Genomic DNA, 10,962 nt, shown 5'->3' with positions numbered 1-10,962 from the left:
AATAGGATAGTTTGAGACGCAGGTACAAAACCTCATAAGTTGATGGGTCCCACCATACTAGTAAAGATGGGCAGACACCATTTGAAACCACCAACTGCACTACTGTACACCACAATCTCACCCAGCTGGTGATCATAACAGACTCTGGTTATGTGTAAAATGGATTTGTGGAACACCTGATTAATTAGAAAAACAGAGACATGCTTTGTGCAATAATAGGCTGTTAAATCATGATAGATTGATCAAGAGTATTTATGATATGGTGACATCTAATAAAATTATCATATATTGGAAAAAGACCAATGATCATTCCAAGATAGAGGGTCCTGATTAAACAGGAAATGATTTGGCTGACACATTGGTGGGAAAAACAGGAGATCTACAGGTCCTCTTCATAGATATGGAACCCCTCTTGGAGAAATCCAGGTCAATGCACTGACCCGATCACAAACTTGCACGGGAAATGAACTTGCAGCTGCTCAGTGGAGGAAACAGACGCCTGGTGCAAACTTGGTCACTGTTAAAAAAAGGATCCCCTCATTGGGAAATTCTATCAATATTCAGAAGATTGAATCAGTTTCCCTCTGATAGAATCATATTGTCAAGTAAAGGAAACCTTCACATCTTGATGACATTTCAAATAATGTTTAAGATTAAAGACAGACTGTTGGTGAGGAATCCCCAATCTGGGTATGACCAGTGGGTGGTACCTACCTGATTCAGAGGTTTGATGTCAAACGAAGCCCATGATGCAGATTCCGCCAATCACAGAGGGTGTCACAAGACTTTTGAGATATTGCTAGAAAATGCTTACTTGCTGCACAGGGGTCAGGATCTTAATACATATTTAAAGGGATCTCTAATGTGTACTCAGTTCCAATTGAGTATTCCCACACACACACACAGATTATCTACAGAAAAGAGGAATGACGCTACCATGGTCTGATTAGCAAGTATACTCTATTGGACTATTAACCCGTTCTTCCAGAGGAAACAAATACATGTTGATGGTGACATGCCTCTTTCCAAAGTGGATTAAGCGCATTCCTGCCCCAAATTGTAAGACAGAGACAGTTGTCAATGTGATGATCAACCACATCTTTTCACATTCAAAAGACTGAGTCTGAAAGAGGTAGTTATTTTATCAGTGAGGTGAATACTAAGATGTAGGAAATCATAGAAATGAAATGAAAACTCCATATTGTAAAAATGCAATGTTAGGATGTAGGTTTTTCCTAAAAGCTCTGTCTATGTGTGTTACTAAACCAGACTTTCTACCCCTCTCTGTAGTTAACTAATTGCAGAATTATTTCCAGGACCTGTGAAATGTGGAATAGCCCCTCGAAAACAAATGTCCTTAGGACCTCATTATCCTTGCAACCTAGGGAGAAAAACCCACATTCTCTCCTCATTCTAAGAATAACCACCTTAATCCTCTCTATTTCTTCAGTCCCTTGTTCTTTCTCCTGATGGGGCATCTTTCTTTACATCTGTCTTCAATTGGAATGCATCTCCCGTTTCATCTGCAATGCTAGTTTGCCTCCAAAGTGTCTAATTTCTTCTCCCCATAAACAATCTCTCTTCCTATATCTCAGATCTACTCTTCAATGTAGATGTTACCCTGCACTTTCTTCTTTAAGATGATAACGTATGTCTCTTCTCCCTGGCACTTTCTCTGACTAGCCACTGTCTAACTTGTGCTCCACGCAACTCTTTTCCCCCAACCCTAAAACCACATGTTCCTTTCCGAAGTCAATCTCTTCCTTCTTTATACATCATGTTTCTGCCTCCTTACCAGGCAACAGTCTCTCCTCCTGCCTGTCCTCCACCTTTGCACTCTCCTGGCATGGAGTCTCAAGGATATTAGTCATCTAGGGTATGCTGCACTCCTTCTCCCATCTCTCACAATTCTTGACAATGACTGACCGCAGTCTGTTTTATAAAGGCATATCCCCCCCAAACCCCTTGAATGGTGCTTGGAAACATTGCATGCACAGTTGTAGTTGTTGTTGTTCTTCCCTGGGATTGGAGCTGTGCCTAAATTCTACATGGGGGGCGAGCCTGAGATTATAACAGGGGCAGCGACCATTTTGTATTTTCACTTCAGAGAGCATATTTGTGTAATATCTTCCTCAGCCACCGATCCCTTTCTTTACTGCTTGCTTCGAGCTGAATCCTCCGCCAGTCTGGGAAGGGTTGTGGTATCTTTGTTCATACATTCTTTGTACATACATTCATACTTGGTTTCTCCCACTTGCTTACAGGGCAGAATAACAATGCTTTGTTTCTTGGATCCTTATGCGAAAGCCAGATGTTTGTTTTTATTTCTTCATTTCTGATGTGTAAGAATATGTTAGGAAGGATTTTGGGAGCTGCCGGTGTCCTTTGAGCTCTAACAAATGTAACCTCCAACAGCATTGACAGAAGACAAAATGTATACCATCCTTCAGTGTAGAGCTTAAAATGTATGAACCCCTTTGCCCTAAGGGGGAAGGAGTCGCTTTTATAATTGCTGCTTTGTGTATGCCTTAAGAGAGTTGCATTCTTCCTCCAGCTTATGAAGAGAGCCCCTATGGCATGAATAAGGCGATTCCCTGACAACAGGCAGGGGCCCTCATCACACAATACATTACATCAACAGCGTACATGGAAAATGAGAAATGCAGAGCATTCATGGCACACATGATGTGAAGGGTATTTAAGAGTTAGCAACCTTAACAGTGCAAAGGCCATAGACTGCACAGAGAGCATTCACAGAGTACTTGCAGTTGTGAGGTCATTGACAGCTCAAAGGGCAATTACCAATGTTGGGGATAACAGTTGGCAAAGCATAAACAGACTTGAATGCATGCAGGGCCTTATGTGAAGCAAGTAAGAAGAATACATTCATTAAAGTTGTGGCATTAAAACTTCCAATAAACTAAAATGGAAACCTGTGTAGCCCTTGGGTCAAATGTCTGTATTTAACGATTTTACTTCCTTCCGTTGAACCTTCACCAATATCTTCTTTATAATTATCGTATAAAGTGGCCAAATGTCAACCACAGCCTCTAAATATGTGTCAACCATCTTGATGACATCTCAAGGGTCATCACCACCTTGATTATCCTCCCCATCACGATGCCACTCATATATATATATATATATATATATATATATATATATATATATATATATATATAATATATATATATATATATATATATATATATATATATATATATATATGTCAAACGTGACATTGAAAACAAATTTGACATTTTGGTGCCTCTCTTCTTCTTGAATATTATTAACATATTTGTATCCATTGTATTGCTTATCCCTGCAAGCTTTTGCAAAATGTCCACATTTGCCATATTAACTGCATGACAAATCCATAACACTTATTTGTTGTGTTTCTGAAAGCGTTTTCTCCTTCCTTTCCCTCCATGTTGGGTTGTGTTCTGAACTTATATTTATTAGCACTAATAGTCATTACTTGGTTAATCTCTATGACCTTATTTAGTGCATAACAATTTTCAGTCCTAGTAGACATTTCTTTTTGACACACTTAGGGGTGTGTTCAATACTCTGTGAAATGGTTACGGTTTCATTCAAGGAAAGGTTGTTGGATATTAGCGCCACTTTAATTTTTGGGTTGTTGGTGCACCTGACCTATTTATCGCTTATGAGAGATATCCGAAGTTCTCCAAACTTGCAGGTGTTAGAAAGACCTCTGAGCAATGCAAAATAAGCAACTACACGTTCAGGCTTGAGCTGTATTAAAGTAAAGACTTTGTTTCGCTCTAACACTATTTACATTCTTGGGCCAAAAAGTTTTTCTAATATCAACATGTCAAGATTAAATTCATCAAATATCTCTGACTCATTATCATTCTGTTCCGGTTCAGGAAATTAATCATAAACATATTGTCCTTCCACACCCAGGATATGCATTAATACGTGGAGTTTGAAGTTACCTAAAACCTATCTCCTGCAATTGAGATCAAATAAGTAGCGGAAAACACTTTCCACTTTTTCCAAATAATTATATAAATAAATAAGTTGCATATGGAATGGGTGAGGTGGTTGCATGCCAATGGCAGCCATGGGTAGTGTATGTGGTGTAACCACTTTGGTACGATACAACACAGTGTACAAAACCTAGATTCCTGAATCTACACAGAAAATATTTGTGTCAGCCTCACTTCTAGAGAATTCTTTCAATGTTCAGAAGGAATGTTCAGAGTAAAACACAAACACAAATTCTTCTCACTGTAATGATCAAAATACGCCAGTAGCAATTTTCAAAAAGTTCCCTTTTGTTCCAGAGGGCACAGTCACAAGTAGTCAAACGTGAAATAACCCTCAAGATCTCTGCACCAATAAGACAAAGAAAACGGATCATAGGAAACAAATCTATAGATAGAGCCTCATAAAAAAGAAACAGGGTGGCTGGTGCTGTTGGGTGCCTCTTTTTAAAGGGTCTGCATTTAGACACATGTGTAAAGAGGCATGTTGTTCAGTGAGATAGGTCTTTCTGTTTTGGATTTTCTTTGTGAGATAGGTAGCCAGCCCTCATGCATCCACCATAATCTTGTCCAATTTCATATTAATTCATATTATATTTTATTTTTTTAATGTATTTCTATGCATTTACCTATGTTTCTTTTTGATGTATGAGTTTAATGCATTTACTTGAAATACACTCTGTTTTTAACTTATTTGTCCAAGTTCAGGGGCTCGCCACCAGCTCTGTTTACCTTGATGTTCTGCACTGTCATAATCTGGACAGCACCCCCTGTTTCTAATACACCCCAGTTAAATGCCATGATCCATCATGCATTGAAGAAGAGTTGGACATGAAAGAAGGAGTCTTCAGGTGGGCATGTGGAAGAGCTTCGATTACAGATGAGTAGATGGGGAAGGTAGAAATGAAGATGAAGGGGCTGTGGAAGGGCAGAGTTTAGTGGTGGGTGGGGACGAAAAAATGAAATCTAGAACACAGATAGAGGAGAGACAAAGGGCCTCATCACGAGTTTGGCAGTATCCTGGTGGCATTACCGCCAGGGCTAACAGCGTTATCGCCAAGCCCCCTGGTGCTATTAGCGCCAGATCACGGGTTTGGCAGAACAGAAATTCCCCATTGGGCCCAATGGGGGATTTCTGGCATGACTACCGCCGGTGGTATTACCACATGGTAATTGTGCCGATAATCGGCAAATACCTGGTGGACTTACCCACAGCTCAGAGCTGGGGGTAAATCCTGCCAAACCCGTGATTTGGCGGACCCTAAAATGCAGCAGTAATAGCATTACCGCATCATTTAAGGCTTACTCGCCAAGCTCGTGATGACCCCTGAAGACAAAAAATGGGTGGTGCTTGGTGGTAGGGCTAGTGGTTTCTAGACAAGGAAGTGTAGACATTGGGCTAGAGGTGAGTATGCGAAGCAGTTGGATGATAGGAGTGTAGAGGATGAGGGAAGCTAGGGCAGATTCTCCTCAGATGTAGGTAGGTGTTGGAGTGCAGGCTAGAAGAGGGTAACATAAAATGAGAGGTGGGATGGCATGGGATATGGAGGGATTCAGGAAGAGTAGAGGACAAGCCAGAGGCAGTAATGGGTTAGAGGCTGACATAAATATGGCGTTCTAGACAAACACAAATGAACACATATGCCCATATGTATATTTAATCAAAATAAAAAGCAATACAATGCTTCCTTACTCCTTCCTTTAAATATAATGTAAGAATGTACTTCTGAATTTCAATGGGTGTCTCAAAAAGGTTAATAAGGTCCATGTCACATCCGTAGGAAATGTGATGCAGTTCTACATTGTGAAAACCCAATAGCATGAAATAACGGGTTTATGTTTGATTTCCTAATATTAAAATAGGCTGAACAAAAACATACTTCCATTACATCCGCCTGCAAGGATTTGGACAACATGCCATTTGCCGCATTCCAGTGGAATGCAGGCCAATTGCCTGTGACTGTTCTTGATGGAAACACGTTTGGCCTCATTACGAATCAGGCGTTAAGGGGTTAACGGCGCTGTAAACGGCGCCGACCCTTAACGCCTGATTACAAGGTCCCTTAGCGCCATGGTGATATTAACGCCTGCTTTTTGCAGGCGTTAAAATCCATGGCGCTAAGGGACCATGGTGCTAATTAGGCCACCGTAATTTACGGTGGCGTAATTAGCGCCTTCCCCACTTCCATTATGCCCTCTGGGGCAAAAATGGGAATGGGGAAGGGTAAAATGGGAAATGGGGATTTACCGCCCCACTCACCTTGGACTGGGGCGGTAAATCCGCCATCCACCATGGTGTAAACATAGTTTATACCATGGTGGTAAGGGTACGACCCAGGCGGTAATTTAGATTTTATGCCCAGAGTCTGCTTGGGTTTATAACTACAGCATAACAAAAATTCTGGTATACATTGGTGGCCAGCTTATTGGATATGGTAATCATTTGGTGTGCAGAAGGTTTCTAAAGTTTTTTATTATGAAACTCTGAATTGTGTGGTGCAGTAAAAGTGGCGTTAATTCTGTTGACACCGCTTTTTTACTGTAACACCATACTCTAAATGAGGACATTAGAGTTCAAACTCCTTATTAGTCTAAACACCAAAAATAGAAACTTGCACTGCACATTAAATGGCAGGGAGGAGCACATCCGGATATCTATACTAAAGGATTCATGCCATTATAAAAATGGTGAAAACAACAACATATGTAACTCTGGAACCTTCAGGGTACTCCTTTACTTTTGAGCCAGATTTACTATGTTTAGAAAGATTAAATAAAACCCCAGGACAGAAAAGAAGTGAGCTTATTTCGAGCGTGGAAGTACTTCTGGAGAAAATACCATCAAATTTATGTATCATTACTGGTAATTATTTTAGTGGTAAATCAGCCAATTTTTGAGTGCAGAGTGGCAGTGTTATTCCCCATTTTTGAGTCCCTCAGGCCTCCATTGAGGTGGGAAATTCTGACTTTGTCTTACAGCACCTCAACCACCTGCCAAGTGCTGGATTGTTTTTTTCTCATACTCAACTCTGATCTTGGAATATGCAGATAAAGTGACCATTATTCTGCTACCATTAAACTGAAGTTCGATGGCCAGAGGTTTAAAATCAATCATATCCACTTGCATTGCTCGTGGCAACCTTCCTGGCAATTATTTGTAAGCGTGCCTGCCATACCATTACAGAAGGGTAATGATCCTATGCACGCCAGGGTTGTTCCCATGCCAAAAAGGGGAGTCCAGCACAAACTGCTAGTGCAAATCCCTTCTGCATGGGACCACAAGAAACCACCAATATGTTCCAGGGTCATTGGCAAACATGAGTGATGTCTTAGCTTGTGCCTCGAGGCACATCACACTCAGAACACGGAACACATATCTGGACAAACCCATGACATTTGTTCCATGTGAACTTTCCCCTTGGCTAGAGGTGCACACAGTCATTGGATCTGATTTTCAAGTTCATACCAATGTATGTCTGTTCCACTGAATGTGCTCTGGGGAAGAGCCTGAGTAATGACATTCACACTGTTTAGCCATCCCGTCCACTTCTTCACCATTATCATATATGTAAACGTCACTTATGGAGACCATAATGACACATGCAATCTAGATTCATACTTGACTCTTGCACTTCAAAGCCCAGTGGCCCTCTGCACTCCCACACCCATAACATGCGACCTTCTTATGGAGTGCTTCTCAGCTGTCACTGCTTTCTGCTTTGCTTGCATTGTATTCTTTCATTCAACACACACACACACGTGTTCCATTCCCAAAATAATCAGAGCTAGATTGAGTGCCATGCTGAAGAAACGTTGGTGCCTGGACTACAGTGTCCGGGAAATCGAGCATGTCTCTGCACTCTGGGAATCTCACTCGATGAACTGAGCCATCTACATCTACACCTGGGGGAGAGCATAGTCACAGAATAATAAAACAATGCACAAGGATGAGTAAGCATTGTACTGAGTGCAGTTTTGCCATCTGAAATCATGTTGTCTGCTAAATGTGTTGTATCAAATGGACTGTTACCACTTGTGTGTGTGTTATTTTCTTCTCATATATGGTTGTGCACATGCCTTTGAGATATTGATTCCAGCCATGATGCCATTCCCACACTTTCAGGCTTACCCACCATTGTTGCTACAGTAATGTGTGTGGTTGTGCCGCACTTGATATATCTGTGCACTATAATAGATGGGCTTCTCCAAGCAGTTGAATAATTAGAGGGTTGTCCAGTAGCTGAAGTCAATCCTGTAGAATGATCACAGGATCACGTGCACAGCATGCTTTGGCCTGAAATTGGAGGAAATCAAGGTCAGTTACTGAGCATTTCTTAATATCCCTCTGTGTTTCTTGGGAGGAATGTTCAGTGTTGCATTCGAGACCAGAAACTGTGTGTGCTGTGTTTCACTACTTAGGTGTCTTGTACCCGCTGGGCATTATGTTCTAGTGGGAATCAGGGTGCTGACTCTGTATGCTTTCCTTTCCCCTTGTCCATTATGTTTCTGTGGTTACCAGGACATTGCTTATTTATTTTATAGTATCCATGCCTTATTCACTGTCCCCCTGTCCATTATTTTTGGGTGGGCTCCCGGACACTGTTCCTTTGTGTGATTATAATAATGCCTTATTCTGAATCCTCAGATTTTGCCCTATGATCCGAAACATCAAAAAAATAAAGCAGGTCACCCATGTGACGCTCATGATGGAGAAAGTGAAGAGTTTGAAGACTAGCTGTTCATATATGAAACTGCCATCACCCTAGAACAATTCAACAGAATGGCCTTCACCCATAGACGACACATTTGAGGAAGTGCACCCTGAAACATTTGGTTAAAGTGCATGTTGGGCGTGCCATCTCCAAAAAGAGCCCAGGACCCACAATTATTTTTTGGGGTCATCATGAAAAGTTGCCTACTGTACAACTGAACTGAAGGAGGATGGCTTTCACTGAACTTGACACTGGTCCAGGGCAACAATGGAGTGAGGGGTGGTAAGTATTTGGGGGAATAATGATAGGTGCTGGTGGAGCATCCACTCATCTCTGGGAACAAAGATTAGGGAGATTAAGGGATGACAGTCATGGAGATTTGATGGGAAGGTTGATTGAATTCTATGGACCGGCCACTGATTTTGAGAACTAAGGGGTTGAATGTTTATTTTATTTTTCAGAAAATAGGTGTAGCCACCCTATAACTTGTATACACAAAGGTGATGATGGTTGTCCTCAGGGGAAGAGAAAGGTGTGCCTGGTGTCTTATCCATCAATGTTCACTCACTTGCACTACTGTTCATACTGCTCAAAAGTACTATGCAGTGCCTTATATGGACCCGGATGCAGCCCATGGGCAAACCGTAACTTGAGTGATGAGGAGTGGAATTGCTACCTCGTTTGTATATAAGGATGCAACTGGCCTGAAGTGCCAGAGCAGTCAGCCCATGCGTTTGGTTCCTACTTTCAATACATGCCAACCTCTCTACTTCTGGTTTCCTGTGTGGTCATTTTGGTGTGTCAGAGTCCAGAGGGCGTTGGTGTCGGTGGGGAGCAGGACAGATACTGTAACACAGAGTAGGTTATGTTTTAGCTTGTTTTCGGTGATGGACTACACCACATGAAAATGTGAGGAACGCTATGCGTAAAACATCTCATATTGGAATTTTGCTCTGCAGGGAACATTTTTATAAAGATTCTTGGGCTTAATAGCTGTGCACCATTTAACTTTTTTAGCAACTTTACAGAAAATGTTCCCCTCTTGCTTATTTTAGTGTGTTGATGATTCATTTTGTGAAAGGCATGTCTGATTTACTTCCATGAGCTTTCTTCAATTGGAAAAGGGCAAATTAATGAAATGTGCATATTTCACGTTGATCTCATCACTTCCTTTGACATCTCTTCCAACTGTATCTGTCTATGCATACCCGTCCACAGCCACACTATTTTTTGCAGGGCTTCTGAAATGAAGTGTTCAGTTCCATTGCAAAAAGTTAGCCAAAACAAAAGTTGCATGCAAAATGGCAGATGACAGAAACTCAAGCACCACCCTCAGTGACTACCTATGAAAATTAAGTAATGGATGATGGCCAATTATGTAAAACTCAACCCAGACAAAACAGAAGTGATAATCTCACCTCACACCGCACGAGAACACCTATCAAAACAGACGTGATATTCTCACCTCACACTGCACAAGAAACAACTCTACAGATGCCTTTGGACATGGGTAACTGTCCCAACCCAACTGCAGTCATAAAGAACCTAGCATATTGATGGAGAACAGTCTTTCGCTGTAACCCAAAGTCAACACAACAGTTAAAAAAGTGTTTCTACTATCTCTGCTCTATCGGTCAGGATATGACTTACCTCTCTGATGCACACAGAAGGCTTACCATCTCCTACACTCAACAGGAGGGAACACATAACACTGAACTGACTCTCTGGCTACCAAAAAAAGAAAATGCACTAAAGGGCCCTCTTCATTGCCCACAGAGCACTTGAAGGTCAAGGAGCATCATTCCTCCAAAATAAAATGCCACCCTACCAACTGACCAATAAGAGATCTGAAATAGAGAAACAACATACTTTTGGAAATCAGAAGATTTTGCAGAGAAAAACACAGAGACTTCATCCTTTTCATTATATGGGCAACACTGGAATGCGCTACCAAGGGAAGTCCACACCCTGAAGGATGACTTGAAATTCAGAAAAAGGCTACAAATCTGGCATCAATGCTTAACAGAAGAAGCATCCAAAACAACACTGCTCAATAGGTCGACTTCCATGTGCAGACACAACCTAAGGGAACAGTACCATTGCCCCTGACCTTCATCCTAAAACACATTGCATGGCGCTCAGGAAACTAAAATCACTGAAAGACATCACATCAATGCACTGCAAACACCCTAAGAGACTGCCTTCACTGTCTCTTGTCTAAGATTCAACAAATTACATCT

The sequence above is a fragment of the Ambystoma mexicanum genome, chromosome 3q (genome assembly GCF_040938575.1).
Source record: "Ambystoma mexicanum isolate Mex_15411 chromosome 3q, UKY_AmexF1_1, whole genome shotgun sequence".
In the NCBI taxonomy this organism is placed as follows: domain Eukaryota; kingdom Metazoa; phylum Chordata; class Amphibia; order Caudata; family Ambystomatidae; genus Ambystoma; species Ambystoma mexicanum.
Note: the sequence above shows the minus strand (reverse complement) of the source record.